We start from the raw sequence: 17,500 nt of genomic DNA on the forward strand, positions 1-17,500 counted from the left end.
TAATGTTGCCGTCGTGCGCGGTCATCACGACCGATCACCATGGTGATGAAAGATGAATATTCTGATGGGGGTGATCCCAGCGTAGAGCTGCATTTGTTCTGAGGTCTGTAGATGATTGGACTGAGACAGGAAGATGGGGGGAATTGCATCCAGATTGCATGTAGTATGCCTCAGTGATACCTGTTGTCAGAGCTTTTCTCAGAGCATGTTGCAGTGACAGTAATGGTTGAAAAATGGTTGAGCTGTTTTTGTGAGCATTTGGAAGAGAAGGTACTGTATGCCTCGGCCTTTGTGGAGCACAGTGTGCTTTCACACCAGCCATCTTTTTTAGTAGCTAGGAACAGGTTGAAATGTGTCAGGATGAGATTAGTGCTTGGCTTGGAAGCTTGACTTGTTTCAGAAGTGTTCAGATAGAGCAGGCCTTCCCTCTCCCCCTTTCCCCTCTCTCTTGTACGCTTCTGTAACAGTCTAAAGCCTTATCCACAGGCACTAGGACCCAGAAGCAAACTGTTTGATAGAGCCTTCTCTCTGTGTTGGGAGCCAGAGGAGCTCACCTGTTTTTGAAAGGCAGCTGTGATTGAAGAGACCCTCTGAGCCCAGTTTAATTTCCAATCTGGCCGTGTCAGAGGGAGTTATCCCGTGTTGTCCTCCTTATCTGCTGACGTCACATGGTCAGGTGGCACACCTGTTTAGGGATGCTGCTGTTGTCATGGGCAGGATTTCGTGAAGGCAAGCTGAAATCCATTTCAGAAGGCAAAGCCAGTAGTGTGATAATACTATAAAAATAGCACCAGTATTTTAGAGCACTTCTACATTTTCTGAGAGTCTCTTCATGCACTTTCTTCAAAGAATATTGAGAGCTCAGAAAACCTGCATGCAATGGAGAGGGTTTTTCAAGGACGTGTCCATGCCAATCACATACTGTAATTTCAAAACACATGAACTAATATGGTTCAGGATCTGCTAGCACACTCTGGTTGTACACTCTCTGTGTGATGATTTCAGATGTGTACTGTACGTACAGTGTATAATGGTGTTCACATTTGGGTCTTTGTTTATTTTTTCCCCCCCACTTAGTTTCCCTTCAGTTTTTCAGCATACACTCTGTGTGCTGTAGGCCAGCAGCCATTTTCTTGCGCTCCTCGCCTCGATCCCACAGCGGCTTGTGTCAGAGCACCAGCCCCAGATGCTTGTGGGAGCCGTACGCTAAAAGTCCACTTGATTTCCCCCCTCGACTCCACATGAAGACTCCGGTGCCCCTGTTGCAGTGGATGTGTGAATCACGCAGCCTGCGCCACTCAGGGGGGAGTTTTGCACTGTGTGTGTGTGTGCGTGTGTGTGTGTGTGTGTGTGTGCTGTGTGGGAGTTGAAGTGCAGGAGCCACCACTTACCGGAGAGTGCCACCCGCCCACTTGCGGACGCCGTATTCGGTGTGTAGTGTTCCGCAACGCAGCAGAGAAGCACAGGGTTTTAGTGTCCGCCAAGTGTGTGTGTGTGTGTGTGTGTGCATGCTTGTGCTTGTGTGTTAGTGTGTGTCTGCGTGTGTGTGTGTGTGTGTGTGTGTGTGTGTGTGTGTGTGTGTGTGTGTGAGAGAGAGAGAGAGAGAGGTAGAGAGGGAGAGAGAGCATAAGAGACAGTAGGATTTTGGTGCACTGCTACGACTGTCAAGTTTTATTTTATCGGTTTATCAAACAGACATAAAAGCTAAGCTTCACACAGCTGAAACAACACACACAGACAAGACACACATACACTCACTCTCTCTAACTAACACACACACACACACACACACACACACACACACACACACACACACACACACACACACGCTCACACACACACACACACACACACACACACACACACACACACACGCTCACACACACTCTCATATAGTCGCAGCCTGAGGTAAGATGAACGCCAACACTATCTCCCTCATTATTATTGCGCAGCCCATTGAAATCGGAGGAAATAACCCAAATTTGAACCCACTACGCTCATAGCAACAAAAGAAGACTTACTGAGCAATGCCCTGGTGCTTTGGTTACAAACGGCACATTCCTGTGCTTCTCACAACTATGGAACGGGTGCCGGCTGTGAGTTCACACGATATTTACAGTCACTTCCTATCCGCCCGGCCAGACCTCGTCTCTCGTCTCTCGTCTCCGAGTTCTCCCAAGACAATAGAACAATACGAGAGTCCGGGCTGCAGTCTGACCTGCAGAGGCCGCATATAGCATTTTATTTATAGCCTCCCCACCTCGAAGGTCTCTGGATGCGAGCATTCGAGCAGTGTGGATGAGACCCCGCCATTTAACCAGCAGGGCCAGCTCTCTCGTACAGTACGTCTCTCCAGCAGGAACTATTTCACATCACGTTGTGCTTGATGATATCTCCGCGTCACACAACATGGTCTCACCTGCCGGCTCAGGTGAATTGATACGGTATATTTGAGAACTGTTTCTTTTCGTTGGTTTTCTTGCATACCGTACTCTGCTCAGCCACAAGTGCCCAAAGAAAGTAAGATGACTGCGGATGCTCTCAGCCGGCATCAGTGCCCATTCTCCTGCTTATTTCCCTCTCAAGCTCTGATACTCTCGTTTAGATAGTATTATTTGAAGAGCACAATCAAATATTAATGTGTAATTTGGTTTGGTCCTGAGGGGCAGCACTGTTGCTGTTGTTGTTGTTATTTTCCTATGTTGAAGAGGGATTTGCCAGACAGGGAAAGAGAGGGAGACGGAAAGAAAGAGAGAGAGAGAGAGAGAGAGAGAGAGAGAGAGAGAGAGAGAGAGAGAGAGAAAGAAGGAGGCAGAGAGAGAGAGTGAGACTGAGAGAGACACACAGAGAAATAGAGACAGACAGAGAGAGAGAAAGATGAATTATTCAAATGAGAGAGGGGAAAGGGAGGGAGCAGTCTTGGGGAACTCTTGTCTGTCACGGAGCTAAACTCTGAATAGGAATGGCAGCTACAATACATTCAGATGGGCCAGCGTTTTCCACCTCTGTGTATGCTGCCACTTTGGCTAAGGGTATTCATGTTTTCAGTTTTTTCCATCTCTAGACTCTGTTGAGCTCTCGGTGGCCCGAATTTGTTGTTTGAAAAAAGTCTCAAGCTCTTGTTTGTGTTGTGTTCAAATGTTTGCCTGTGTGCATTGTTTTTTTTTTCTTTTTCTTTTATTATAATTTTCAAACCTGTCGCCGGCAAAGCAACTCTGGCTATGACTTACATAGTCATTAATGCAGGTCCTCCTTCCACCCCCCCCCCTCTCTCTCTCTCTCTCTCTCTCTCTCTCTCTCTCTCTCTCTCTCTCTCTCTCTCTCTCTCTCCCTCTTTCCCTGTCCACTCTCCCCATGGGTCCGAGGCTCTCTACCATTTATATGCAGTGGCATGACAACACTGGCGTCTGTGTCGGCCGCCAAAAGGCCACGGCGGTTGCGTCAGTGACATTTAGCGCTAATGACATTGAGGCTTGGTGCACATCGATACACTCTCTCTCTCTTTCTCCCTTTCGCCCGTTCTCCCTCTCTCTCTCACTTTCTCTCTCTCTCTCTCTCTCTCTCTCTCTCTCTCACACACACACAGTTGCACACACACACAATTTGTCTCCCTTTTTCCTCAGAATCCTGTTATCTACCTCATTGGTTGCTGTCTTCTTCTAATGCACCTTTGCTTTTTTCTTATTTTGTTCCTTTCTTTTGTCCATTTTAAAGACACACTCTGTCTCTCTTTCTTTCACACACACACACACACACACATTCAGCTGCAGAACATGACCTGACACCTGTTACCTTGGCAACACACATATCTAGCATGTAGTAAAGTTTTTGCTTGTGACTCATCCAAACAATGGCCGCAGGAGATCGAGCGACCCGAGCCGTGCACTTTCTGCACTTTGCCGCGCGGTAAACAAGCCAGAGTGATGTGGACAGATCTGGAGCACTCTGCCCTGCCCCAGCAACTGCGTTCCACGCCGCCAATCACCCAATAATAATTGTGTTGGTCTGCGTGGGGCTTCATTAGCCCGGTCATAAATGCAGCTGGCTAGCCACATGCCAGCACTCAGACGGGGAAGTCCTGATGTGGGGCGCCTGTCTAATTGTAATCTGGATACTGGTGCCCTGTGTGCTGACCTCCCCTTGTGGACATTAAAAGCCTCGATATTACTATTCAACGCAGGCTGTAAGATGTCTATTTATACTTACGGGAAGGCCTCTACGGTTTAATGCAATTCTTGTGCTAGCAAAATGTTTGTGTGTACTTCTAATGGCAGGTAGTAAAGATAAGCGCAGTGAACATCTCAGTATCACTTTATTTAGTTGTTCAGTTCTGCCCCCACAAAACTTTACAAGCCGATCAAAGACTGTGTAACTGTGTCTCTCAGCAGTTTAACTACTAAAGAAGCTTCCTGGCACAAAGACCCTGTTCCTCTTTTATTACTGTTTTAACATGGCAATGTCTATCCTAGATTGTGTGCTGCTCAGGTCAGACAAAGTTAAGTTAAGGAGGCCCAGAGGTACAGTCTGGCGACCGTAACCGTGCCGACCAGTAATTACATTTATGCAGGTCATTGCCTTCATCATCTGAAGCCTACAGTGCCTTGCACTATTTCGGTGTCCTTGTCCAGAGTTTGCTGCAGATGCACCTCTCCAGAACTAGATACTGTATTACGAGGCTATTACAACCAACCGACCTGGTTCTCAGGGTTTATTTTTATTGACCGGGGGTAGAGCTTCCATTTAGAGCCTCCAAGTAGACCTTAAGTGATGTCATCCTGTTGTGGAGAAGTGGGGTCCGGGGAGAGTTGTCAGTGGAGCTGTGGCTGAGAGTCCAAAAGATCTAATGACATTCTGTCATGCTGTCGAAAATCCGCTCAGTCACTCACACACACACATGTGTATGCACACACACACACACGCACACACACATACACACACGCACGCGCACGCACGCACACACGCACACACACACACACACACACACACACACACACACACACACACACACACAGATTCTTTGCCTCACACATACATTTTTTCATACATCACTGCTGCTCCCTCACACTCAAGTCTTGCCAGGGCTAAGAGCTACGCTTGGGATTCACTCGTATTCTGTGTGTGTGTGTGTGTGTATGTATGGGTATGTATGTGTGTTTCGCATTTCCACTCGCATGTGAGTGGGTGCGTGTTCCTCTCTGTCCCACAGCAGCAGATGGCCATGCATAAAAAGGCTCCTGTGCCAAAGAGTTAATCTTTTTTTTTTTCTCTGACTAACGGAAATAATGTAACAGTATCTCGTGAAGCCAGATTTGTGTCTGTAGTGCCAGATATAATCACTCAATCTGTTAAATTAATTAAAGTGTTCGTTTGTATAAGTTATGTAAACTACAAACCTCGATGAGAGACCTCTGGATGGGGATGGTGCAGTGTGAAGGACTAGAGCCTGATCTGTTGTTGTAACAGTGGATTGCACGGGTGGAAATATTACCTTTCCAGAAAGAGGGAAAAGGGGAGAGATAGAGGGAGAGAGAGAGGGAGCAAAAGAGAGAGAGAAAGAAGGAGTGAGAGAGAGAGAGCCCTCTGCCATGTCTTGGCAGGCCTCCAGCAACTCCATCAGCACACACTTCACACACCTCGAGTAAGAAAGATAGAGCGATAGAACTGTAGCTAAAGAAAAGAAGAAGAGATAAATGGCCCCCTCTTGACCCGCGTGTTGACTTCCCATATTTAAGATGACCATTCGCTCCGTGGCACCTCGAGGAAGCCTCCGTGTAGTACCGTAGGTGGCACGCTAACCTTACCTTCCGTCAATACGAATGTGCTACTGTGTACTGTATGAACGGATGCCTCGAGAGAGAGCCCTGGCTGCACTAAAAACCGCCTCCGTGTGTTTTAACGAGAGCCGAGTCGGGCCTCCAGCTCTTCCTTGACCCCGTCGTCTCCCTCATCCGTCTCGGACGTAATGGACCGTGCGCCTCAGTGCATTGGCGATCCTCTAATGATGTGCCGAAGATACTAATCCGAGTGTTGTATCGATCACGTTAAGCAGAGACTCGGGGGGGCCCTAAAAGTGAACTTGACAAGGTGAGACGTGGACGTTGCATTAATCATAATGGCGAGCGGGCAGGTATGTTGCTCGTCGGGGGGGCTCGATACCGCAGTCATGGGTGTGTGCCCATGGACGAGAGATGACTAGCTAAGCTCTGTCGAGCTTCCTTCCCCCCGACTGCAGGCTCGCTCTCGTTTCTCATCATATCCGATTTCTCGAGGACAGCTGGCAAGTCGACCCACCACGTCCCTTGAAGGCAGAGGCTTTGATATTGTTGCTTGTTCCTGGATTTAGTCCCATGCATTAGTGCCATTGTGTATCAGAGCCATACACAGTAACCAGGCCACAGTGTTACTGTGTGCCAGAGTGCACGTGGACATACACACTTTTTGCTGCAGCTCACTGTCACATGACTTTCTACTCTTTGTCCCTGTTCATCATATATGGCGATATGACAAAGGGACGCAGTGGCGGCTGTTCCCTTCCCTTCCTGTAATGGCCGTAGTAAAGAATTGTGTTGGTTATAGAGCTTTGGGCGAAATGGAAAAGCATATTGCTATTATGCTCACTCCTCTGTTAGCAATCTAGCAATACTGTACATGTGGAAGGTGCCTAAAGATGTAGGCTAATCAGAGTGAAGCTAATTCTGCATGTAAAATTTGATATTAGGGTAAAAGCTCAGCTGCAAAATCAGCTTTTTCTTTCCTAGAGGGATTTCAGAGCATGCCAGAATATCGTAAGAAAAATGAGCCAAGACAAAAATAAAAAATAAATAAAAAACTCGCAGACTTTACAGAAGCATCTCAGTGAGGATTATAGAATAATTGGAAGGTGTATGGCATGGCTCTTTTAAACTTAACCGAACTGAATACCACATTTCTATCTTTATTTCGGCACCACGATATTGTTGTTCAACACCAACAGTATGCATGTACACATTTAAAGGGATTTGGTACTGTAGGTATCTGAAAGTATGTTCCAAAGTATGTCAAGGGATGGGAGAGGCCAGGTTCTGTTTTGTTTGTTTCAATGTTTTTGTTTTGGAACATTGAAAATGTTCCCTGGTTTTCACAGTACTCATTAAAGCTGTCTCTACCTCTCTCAAGCGAGAAGTCCTTCTACTGTATGTAGTAGACAGAGGCCTCCCTTTCTCAGTTCATACTACCTTCCCTTCAATAGCAAGACCAGTTAATCTGGGGAAGCTGATTAATTTCTCAATAGCCATTGTCTCTTCTTTTTCAAATGGTTGGGATTTGCCTGTGAACTTCAGAAGCAGTGCTCTCAGGGACCCTGTCCTTGAAATCATATAGCCTGCTACTGTAGCATATGTTTGACCAGGGAATCCCTTTGACCAAATTAAGTTAAGATTATTATTGACTTGTTTCTGTATTTCTGTTCCAATCCACTGTGTATTGAGTTGACCGTTTTCCTACTATGGCTCAGTAGGATATGAATTTCCGTACATTTCAGTTCATCATTGGAAAGCCATTCTACTGCCTTTTAAATGTCTTCATTTCTTCATTCATAAATCACTGAGAACATTTTTATCGTCTGACTTGGTACTGCTTTCCTCAGACTCTCAGAGTGTCGTTTAAAGAACATTACGTAGCGTCATTGTCAGTAGAATGAGTGTAGAATGTTGCCAGCTGTTCCTCTTTGCTTTATTTCTGCGGAAAGATCCTTACTGCATGAGAAAGTCGTGAGCACCATCAACTTCACTGGTTATCATTCCCTCCACAGGGAAGTGCAAGCCATGAAGTCTGTAGTTTTCCCACAACATTTGCCGTCAAACATTAAAGCCTAATTATCACTCATGTGTGCGCTGCTTATGACTTAGTACAATTAGTAGAATTAGTCTGTGCTTTCATAGCATAGCTTTTGATAAGTTGTTCAACAGATGTGGAAAGCAGTGTTGTTTATGGTTCTTTATGTGTATTTAATGTAGATTCTTGTGTGTTGTACAGTCTTAACAGGCCTTGATGGTTGTTGTTTCAATAATGCTTTTCCATGTCTTGTTACTTGGTCGACACATCAATTTCTCTTCAGTGCAATTTTAACCCTCACATCGCGGCATTTACTGGAAAGGTAGGATGACTAAATTGCAGCTGATTGGTCCCAGATGTCTCTGTCACCAAATTGTCAAGAATTCTTTTGGGATTTGGCAGCAGATGAAGGGGTTTTCAATCAAGCAGAGAAAATGACTAACCTTCCTTACGACTTCCATTTTCTCCCCTCTGCAAGTTTTGCATACTAAAGAAAAGAATCACTCATTCATGCAGCCACTCAGTCATACAATTTGTGATAATGTTCATCTGCTCCCAAAGACCTTTTGATGCTTTATGTTCAGCTCTTGTATAACATAAAGACCCTATTAACCACTATTCTGGCACTCTAGTACTACGTATTCATTATCGGCGGACCTTTGACAGCTGACAGGTGATATAACATTCGCTGATGACGTGTCCACTCAGCCTGGACTGTTGTTTAAGGTGTTTATGATCCACCAAAGGGCACAAATGACCTGCTGAATTAGAATGCTGCTGTGAGGATTCAAAGGTGGATAATTGCAGATGGCTTCAGTGAATTAGCGGTGCATAATTCTCTTTACCCTGTGGTGCCCGTGCTCTTTTCCAAAAGTATTTGAATGGAAAGGGCACATTGGTCATGCCCGGAATCACAATTTGTTATGAGAATGGCCCCCGAGACCTCTGTGCTGCATCTACCTCTGTTTGCGTTGTAGCAGATGAGGGAAAAAAGAAGTTCCAGACTCTCCAGCCACATATTATCTATCAGTCCTGCAATGTTTTGAGTAAGCTTTTAAAAGTTGCAGCTACAGTACTCCCCTGTTTTGTTTGTCAGTAGTCCTGTCACATCAATTTGTCTGGATGTACCCGGCTTAAATTACCCTTAAATTGAGAGTTTATTATCTGACCATATGGTGCCAATTCCCAGAGACAAGCAATTTGTTCCTCGCACTATTACTCTGCACATTTTGGCAGAATGATTGTTGCGTCCCACCCCTGCCAAAGGCTGTTTGGGACTATAAACTGATAAAAGAATCTGCTTTTGTAAGACATACATGTACAAACGCCTTCATTTCCTGCAGGTTACTGTTTTTCGATTTCACAGCAGCTTCCCCTCCACAGACGACGTGCTCTTGCATTTAAAAGCTAACTATTCCCCATTGCCCTCATCATTTATCGCTTTGGAAAAAAAAGATCCTCTAATTGATCCCTTCACATTGGTGGCAAGACGCTCACTCAGGACTGTTTCATCCTCTGTTAAACTCATTAGACTCGGAATGACACTTGCTCATTAGAATCATTTGGCCGCTTTTTTTCTTCTTCTCTGGAACATTTCCGGCGTGGTCCGTGCAGCCTTCATGATAGCAGAGCGCAAATATGTTAGGTTGAGGTGTACTCTTGTCACATTTTGTCACCATTGGGTATGAGTGGAAACCTCACCTACAAACTAGCTTACTGTAGATCTCTGAAAGTGTCTGTAACAGTATTCACACCAACCGCAGTCTGATGCCACCCGAAGTAGCTTAGATGAGCTACTGTACCAGCACAGTAACAACTAACAGCATCACTCTTGCATTCCTGACAGCACATCGAAACGAGGCGAGATGCAGAGCAAGTGCAGTCCTCATCCAACGCAGAAGTCCCGTCTCTTGGGTGTTGGCCTGAGAGCCAAGGGGCTGGTCCTTATCTGTGCCAGCCACAGGCGACTGGAGTAGGGACCAATGGGCAGCTGGTGGCACCTGCTCTGCCGTCTCCATGGCGATTCGCTCTGAAGCAGCTTGGTGACCATGGTGGCCATGGCTCTGTTGTGTTGGTTCCATTTGGGTTCAAATGAGTCTGTCTTTGCCCCTCGCTGGCTTGTTGTCCTTTTCAACATGGAAATCAAACGGCCTCTCTGGAGGATGTTCTGGTTCGGAATGTTGTTGATTCTTCTGCTCACACAGAGAGCACCAGCCATCTGCTGTGGTTACCAGTAGTGATGCAAAGCAGCATTCTGCATGAAATATGACCTCCATGTCATAGCAGGTCTGTTTGGGGGAATGAAATGATATCAACTACTGTATGTACATAATTATCTAGATTGAATAGAAATGTCTCATTTGCCTGGGAGCGTAAATTGGTCATTAAATCAGTAATTATAGGAGCTATTTATGAATAAACAGATTCATAACATAAATTAAACGGAGGTGTCACAACATTTTGATTGTCTGAATTGAGCGTGTTTTTCAATAAACGGAGAATGATGTCATTCGTTTAGTCCAGTTGTAGGCCTTTCAAGAAGTGTGAGAACCATGCGTCCCTCCCTCTCTAACACGCTTAAAGAATGTACAATCAGTGATAGCCAGAATTAAGCTACTATGAAAGGAATTACTTTTGGATCGGGAAAGCCGCGGAGAGATTTATCCTTTAGTCCCCTTCTTAACTCCCGAAAAGAGGCTTGAGTAGATTTGACACAGGCAGCTTATATGGGTTCACGCTCCGTTCGAGCCGTTCGAGCCGCGGCAGATGAGCCCGTCCCAGGTCTGGCGATCGCTCACATGCCCACACCTGTTACTGTACTGGCTCTTTGTCTTTCAACTCTCCTTCGGGATCTACAAGTCATGCCCATGTCCACGACCACGACCGTAACCCCCCCCCCCTTTAAATCCTTTGTCCTTTGAAGCATCAAGGAAACAGTTGGGGTTGTAGTAGATCTTCTAGTGGTGCTGTACAGTCACTAACTTGCTCATTTGCTCTCTCTGTGTTGTCGGCTGGTGAGGTATTCTTTTTGATCGCTCAAAAAAGCTTCATTCACCGCATCGTTGAGCCAAATCAAGGAGCGCCTGACTCACAGTGATTCATTTTAACCAGTGCCGGCTCATTAGCCTTAAAAACGTCCGCGAGCGGCACAAAATTAAAAAGACATAAAATAACATTTAGCGGAGGGGAGGGTTGGCTGAAAATGGTGCCATTATTGGGGGTTTGTAGGGCACTTATCGCCTGTTCGCGGGTCCCCACAGGAAGCAATCCAAATGTTGATAATCAGGTAGACGTGTAATGAAGTCTGTCTCTCAGGCCCTCTCAGGCTCTCAGGCCCTCTTAAGGCAAGGTGTCCTCTCCCTGGAGCCATCTCTCTCTTTTATGCAGCGTGTCCTTGAACAGCAGAGGTGATGACTGTTGAGAGAACATGATAGTGTTTGTGTGTGTGTGTGAGAGAGAGAGAGAGAGAGAGAGAGAGAGAGAGAGAGAGAGAGAGAGAGAGAGAGAGAGAGAGAGAGAGAGAGAGAGAATGAGACAGTAACAGCTGGAGGGGATGTCTTTTATGAGCAGTTGTGATCAGTTTGACACTGAGAATTTAAAATGTGTGTGTGTGTGTGTGTGTGTGTGTGTGTGTGTGTGTGTGTGTGTGTGTGTGTGTGTGTAGCTAAGTCAATGTATTGTGGATGAGCTTGACAGTTCTTCCTACACATTGCATTGGTTCACGTGGACGTGAAACATCCCCTGCATACATTTCCACTTTATCTCCGGTGCGACAGAACACACGTTCCAGTATCTCTCACGTGCCAGATACCATCTGAGGCACCTTGCTTTTGAACTCACTGTCGCTGGGTGCAGCGCTCCCTCTCTCCCCTCTCTCCCCCCTCTCTCCACCCCCCCCCCCCCCCCCCTGCGTCCAGTCCCCATATCTCTTGTGAGGCGGCATAGGATCTCTGACCGGCCATAATAATGCTTCCTCCTCTCTGGCGGCCATCTCGGTGGCCTTCTGAATGCCAGTGCAGTGCAGGGTGCAGCGGTCGCGTGGCCTTTTCTGAAAGGTTAGCACTGATGCCAGCAGGTGCAGGTTGAATGGATGGGAGGTGGCCTGCCATTGTTGTCTTCCTATTAGCTGTCACTGAGGGAGCATTGACTGCTTGACGGTAGCTATGAATTGTTTTTGTCTCCCTTTCTATTTTTTTTTTTAGTCTGTCATATTATTGTTAACAAGTGTGCTTTTATAGAATAGACTTAAATATAGTCCCATTATCACATCAGTTGGCTTTTGGATGGACGTTTGAAAGCGGGGGCGTCAAGCTGTTGCGTCAGGCTTTTAAAGCTAATTTCATTGTTTGGGGGCTGCTTGAATTGTTCCAACGGAAATGGAGAGAGAGAGAGAGAGAGAGAGAAAAAAAAGAGTCCAGCAGGGTAATTCTTACTTGCGAGAATGAGATAAATACTTGATAACCATGTTTTGCTTGTCTAAACCCATGATTTTCTTTTCATTTCGATCCTCGAGAGATTCTTTTCTCTGCAGGTGATGGAGTTAGATGTTGATTCGCTGTTTTTGCAACAATTTCCAAGAACCCTCCAGAGCACATGCCTGCTATGTGTAACCTCTTCAATGCCCTTTACCAAATGCTGTCCTCCCCTTAGCTTAGATCCACCACACAGCCTGGGGCAATCTCTTGACAAATTGTTTGTAACAAATTAGTGTGTTTTGCCATCTTAATTTGTTTGCATCGTCGGTTTACCATCACAAAGCAAAGGGAAAGTCTAGTGGCATTTAGATTTTTTAATCAACCGATTCCTCCTGCTGTGTTATCATCAGACATATCCGCAACTATGAGGGATGCTGGCAACATTCACTCTAAAATGAGTCAAGAAGCATCCCCCCCCCAAAAAAAGAAAAGATGATTTAATGAACATAAAAGGAGAGAAACTTTCCAGACAGACAGGAGGAACGCAACCCGTTCTGACTGTCTGACTGTCACTGTCCCGAAGCAGAGCTCATCATTCCCAAAAGCCCTCTTTAATTTCAAGCCTGCCACAGTGATGGGCTTCCATTAGGCTAGTTGGATTTTGGAGACTCGTCATCAAAAATGTTTTTCTTCTGTTCTCAGTCTAAATTACCCCGGGAGATGTTTGCACATTCTCAGTGTCAGTGACCGTAGTGGGGCACAGCAAAAAAAAGTAGCGGGACTTTTTTTTTTTGGTGAAAGACCTGCCAGTTTATCGCGACATGGAGGTAATTAACTTCTCTGTATGTGTCAGACTGTGCAGTTGACTTAAGTTATGAGCTTCGGGGCTATTAAGCAGCTGCCAGTATAATTACTATGAAAGCTAATCCATAGTTGTCTCCTCACCTTATTATCCAAGCCAGACGAGTTTACAGCTGTCAGTCATTCTATGGAACTAATACAGACTCATTATAGACAAGAAGACCCAGATGGAAGTCCACAATTTTGCCTCTTCCTGCAATTATGTATTTGAGTGTCTGAGTGGATACTCAGATGTGGCATCTGAATCTGCCCATTAGATCAGCTCCTTCTGTTGTGACAGTGCTTTTGATGTCGTCTATTCAAGGTGATGAGGTTTCTGTTAGTAAGCGTGTGCGTTAGCCTGAGTGTGTCGGCCTGTTAGTCACGTCAGTTGCGCACCCTCGTGCTCGCTCGCACAAGTGTGCACAAGTGTGCACATGTGGCACGCGGCTTCTTGCCTGACTGCGACGGGCTGTTTCATGACGGAGAGCGTTGATCCGAGGCTTAAATCTTCCATTTTGTCTTTCGTGCCGAACGAGCCCCGTCATGAGACGATGACGATGGAGGCAGTTGTTGTTCAGTGTATCCCATGGGCCGTTTTCCTGATTTATCGCCTTTTCTATGAGCATGCTGAAGTTACACCACATCAAATGATCAATGATTTCCTCCTCTTCCCTTCTACTGCCACCAAGTGTAGTTTGATATGGCACTCATTCCCTTAAAGCTCAAGCTCTCTTGAAAACGCAGGCACACCTCTCCTTGATCATGGCTATTACTCACTTTCCGTCCGTGCCCCAAGAAAGACGTATTCCACCCCGAGTCGGCTCATGAAACAGTACATTTCACCTCCTTTCTGAGTGCTCTGTCCGTCATCTCCATAATTCTCGCTTTTTTTTTTCATTTCCATAATGAGCCGTTTCTCGGAGACGTTTTAGTCAGAGCTTGGGGAGACCGATCCCGGGCCTCCATGCTGCTTCAGTAGGACGTTGGGCCAATCTCCAGGAAAACCTCGTAACTCAAAATGTCGCCTGTCATGTTTTTCCCCCCCAGTTTTTGATCTGTGATGGGTCGTGACAGCCGTGGAGGACGGTTAATAATGCAGCCGAGCTGTCGCTCCCGGGAACTCTTGGCTGGAATATTTCCAGCGAGGGGCCGTGGCGCTGGATCCATCCCACGTACAGAGCCGCATCACTGGGCATAATGAACAGCTGGACCTAGGAGCTCCCCTGGACCTCCACACGACACATCTGCCACCTAAGCTCAGAGGAGGGCAAAGAGAAAAAAAAAACAACACACACACAACACTCCCTCTCCCCTTTTGCCCAGGTGCATTTTGGGTAGCACCAAGCGGTTTATTGAGGCATAAACAGACCCTGCAGCGTCGGTGCATGGCAGTGGTGTGTGAGAGAATGCTATTTTAGTGCGTGCCCGCCTGCCCGGGCCCAGTCAGGCACGGTGCCCCAGCGAACCTCCTGGAGGACTAACTTTGTGCGCGGCAGAGTGCTCGTTGCGACGGTGGGGCCGCGTCACAAGATTCCAGCACACATTGCTCACATGGCTCTGCCGACAGTGCTCCTGTTGTTTCCGAATGTTTATTTATTTATTTGTTTTCATTTCAAAAGACCCTGTGAAGAGGAGAAGCCACATGTGTCTTAGCTGTTCCCAAGGGCAGTGTTTAATGCCACCTTGATGAGTCATATAAAGGCTAATCCATCAGATTATGCCGTCCCTCGTCTCTCTGTGGCCCCTTTACTATGACACCCGAAAGTCCATAGTGATTCATCGCTCCCAATTCACCTTGGACGAGATCCTTGAGTCGTATCTTACCTTGATGTCTGAATCTATTCATTTTAAAGGGCCCGTAAAAGCAGCAGACGACTCGATATTGATTTATGGCTGGGAGAGAGGTATGTGCACTTGATGGATGTGGTGAGGTCACAGTCCTAATATAAGCAGTAGAGACCCTCCACACACTCTGTGGTTAATATGGTAACATGTCTGCCCCATGTCGAGAGGGAACGCGCATTCTCGCCATATTAGTAGATGTTCCTCTAGTCATTGGATTTCCAGCTGTCATGTGCCTTGTGTACACGTGCACTAAATGTGTGTATGCGTGTATGCATACGTGCGTGTCTGTGTGTGTGTGTATGTTTCCGGAGTAACGTACTGCACAGTACCATATGGTCGTCTGCCTGACTTGGCATGTCTACTTCACATTTTTACTTGAATGCATACAGTGTACATTTTGAATGCCCTGACCAGAACAGTCAATACTTTTCTGCGGTTTACTGTACGGTGATTGAGTTTATTCAGTTGCTGCGTCGTTCTGGTAGCTCACAATGTGACTCCCTGGGTGATAAGTTGTTGTGGCTGCTTTTGTGCGGTGAATACCATTAGCGCCGACAACAAGAGGATAGGCGACGTGCCGCTGAAATCCACTTAATCCCCCTTGTACTCCCCTGCCTAATTCCAGCACTTCCCATCACCTACAGGCAACGATTGCCTTCGCTTATGTGTGCAAAGCCGTAATTGGGGGGGACGTGTAATTTATTGGCTGCGATAATCCTGAATATGCCGTACAGCTCACAGGGATGCCGTTGGAATGTGTTGCTGCTGGAGTCTGGAAATAATGGCGTGCTCCTCCAGGGAACGAATTTGAGCCACGGCATTACTGCACGCTGGCAATACAGTGCGTTGATATGTCTATCTCGTGATGCTGTACGTCCAGAGTTTTTTTCCAGGCTCATGTACGGTCCTCTCTCTCTCGGCTGTCTTGGAAACACGCGCGTTGGACGGGCCGCTTGACGTTTATGGGGCGCTTCATGTTGCTTGCTGACTGAATGCAATTCCTCCGCTGTGGCGGTTGGCATTGTGCGTGTCAGGGTGCCGTGGAAGAGGGCTCACATTTCTGCACTCGACAAACAGCCGCGGTGTTGACAAACAAACGAGTTGCAAGTGCAGGACTTCAGATGAAGGAGTGCAGTGCAAGCAGAGAGGCTCTCTCTACTCTCCCTCCTCCTCCTCCTCCTCCTCCTCCTCTCTACCGCCCTTATCTTCCCTCCCGTTCTCCAATTCAACTCGTGCTTTTTTCTCCTCGCTCAAACGAGAGCCCGGTTTTTTAGCACCTTTTAAAAAAAAACAAAAAAAAGCCAATCTGCTCTCTCCTACCCTCTGTGAAGACATGTTTGTCTTCTCCCTGCCAATGCCAGCTGTGTGCGCTTCTGCCAGGGCCACTGCCGCCGCCGCCGCTGCAGTCGTTTTATTTATAGCAAAAGTTTGCGAGAACGGAGCAGGAAGGGGAGGGTGTTAGGGGTGGCAATGGTGGGTGGGTGGGTAGGTGGGTGGATGTGTGTGTGTATGTGTGTGTGTGGCGGGGAGCGAGTTAGAGTAGGAGTCTCAGGGCTCTTGTGATCAGAGCATATGACTTGGGAGCCTGCAGCCCCTTCAGCGACATCTCGGGAGCCTGCTGAACGGATCCAGGAAGGGAGAACGCTCTATGTGTGTGTGTGTGTGTGTGTGTGTGTGCGAGAGAGAAAGAGAGAGAGAGAGTGGGGGAAGCAAGCAAGTGAACGCTGGGAGATCTGTGTAGGAGACTAAAGCATCCGCTGCAGAGAGACAGAGAGGGAGAAAGAGAGACAGAGAGAGCCATGCTGAAGTTCAGCACCACCCACATCTCAAGGTGTGTAGCTTCCTGACTCCTGAGTCTTTTTTCTTGGCTGAAGTAGTGTTCAGCAGAGCTGCTATGAAAAATGCATCTGGGATTGCTGGTGGCGGGGCCAATGTCGATGTCTTTTGCTCACCTGTGCTAACACCGTTCTGCGTCAATTATTGAGGCGTTACTCCGGCATGGAAAGCAGAGGTTCAACTGATCCTAGCCAGCCTTTAAGTTGTACTGTAGATATGTGTCGTGGCTTAAAGGCGTAGTGAGTCTGAGATTCGGATTTGGTTTTGGCTTTTGCGAAATGCGAAATGCTGTTGACATACTCTCAAGAGACAATCGAATGATACCGCTGCCTTCCGTGCTGCTGAAGCATACTGTAGGTGCTGATTGGCTGGCATTCTTTATGGCTCGGTCCGAGCTACATTGTGTGTGTCCCATTTATAGAGGCAGGGCAGTGTACAAACACCACAAACACTGAACAGATATTGCATGAGTTGTTTGCTGAATTCAACAGAAGATGTATGGGATTAGGTGCACATATTCACCTTTAATGACATTAACATGTACAGTATGTCCATATCCATTTTCAAAGACCCCATGTAATTGGCTGGCATCCAGATATGACTGCCAAGATGATGTATGCGCGGCAGTGCAATCTAAAGCTAGTACATTCACATGGTTTGGCAGTTGCGTGCTGTGCGCCCTGTGAAGTATTTCTCTGAGTACTATCCCAAATGTTGCTGGTGTGAATGTAATGATTGTGCTTCCTGTA

At 46.7% G+C, this 17,500-nt stretch overlaps 1 protein-coding gene across 2 annotated transcripts in view; it reads left to right on the top strand.

Moving 5' to 3' along the window:
- plekha5 (pleckstrin homology domain containing, family A member 5) overlaps positions 1-17,500 on the top strand; it is a 116,155-nt gene that overhangs the window by 62,528 nt on the left and 36,127 nt on the right. The window lies entirely within an intron of this gene.

Source organism: Sardina pilchardus, chromosome 17 (assembly GCF_963854185.1).
Source record: "Sardina pilchardus chromosome 17, fSarPil1.1, whole genome shotgun sequence".
In the NCBI taxonomy this organism is placed as follows: Eukaryota; Metazoa; Chordata; class Actinopteri; order Clupeiformes; family Clupeidae; genus Sardina; species Sardina pilchardus.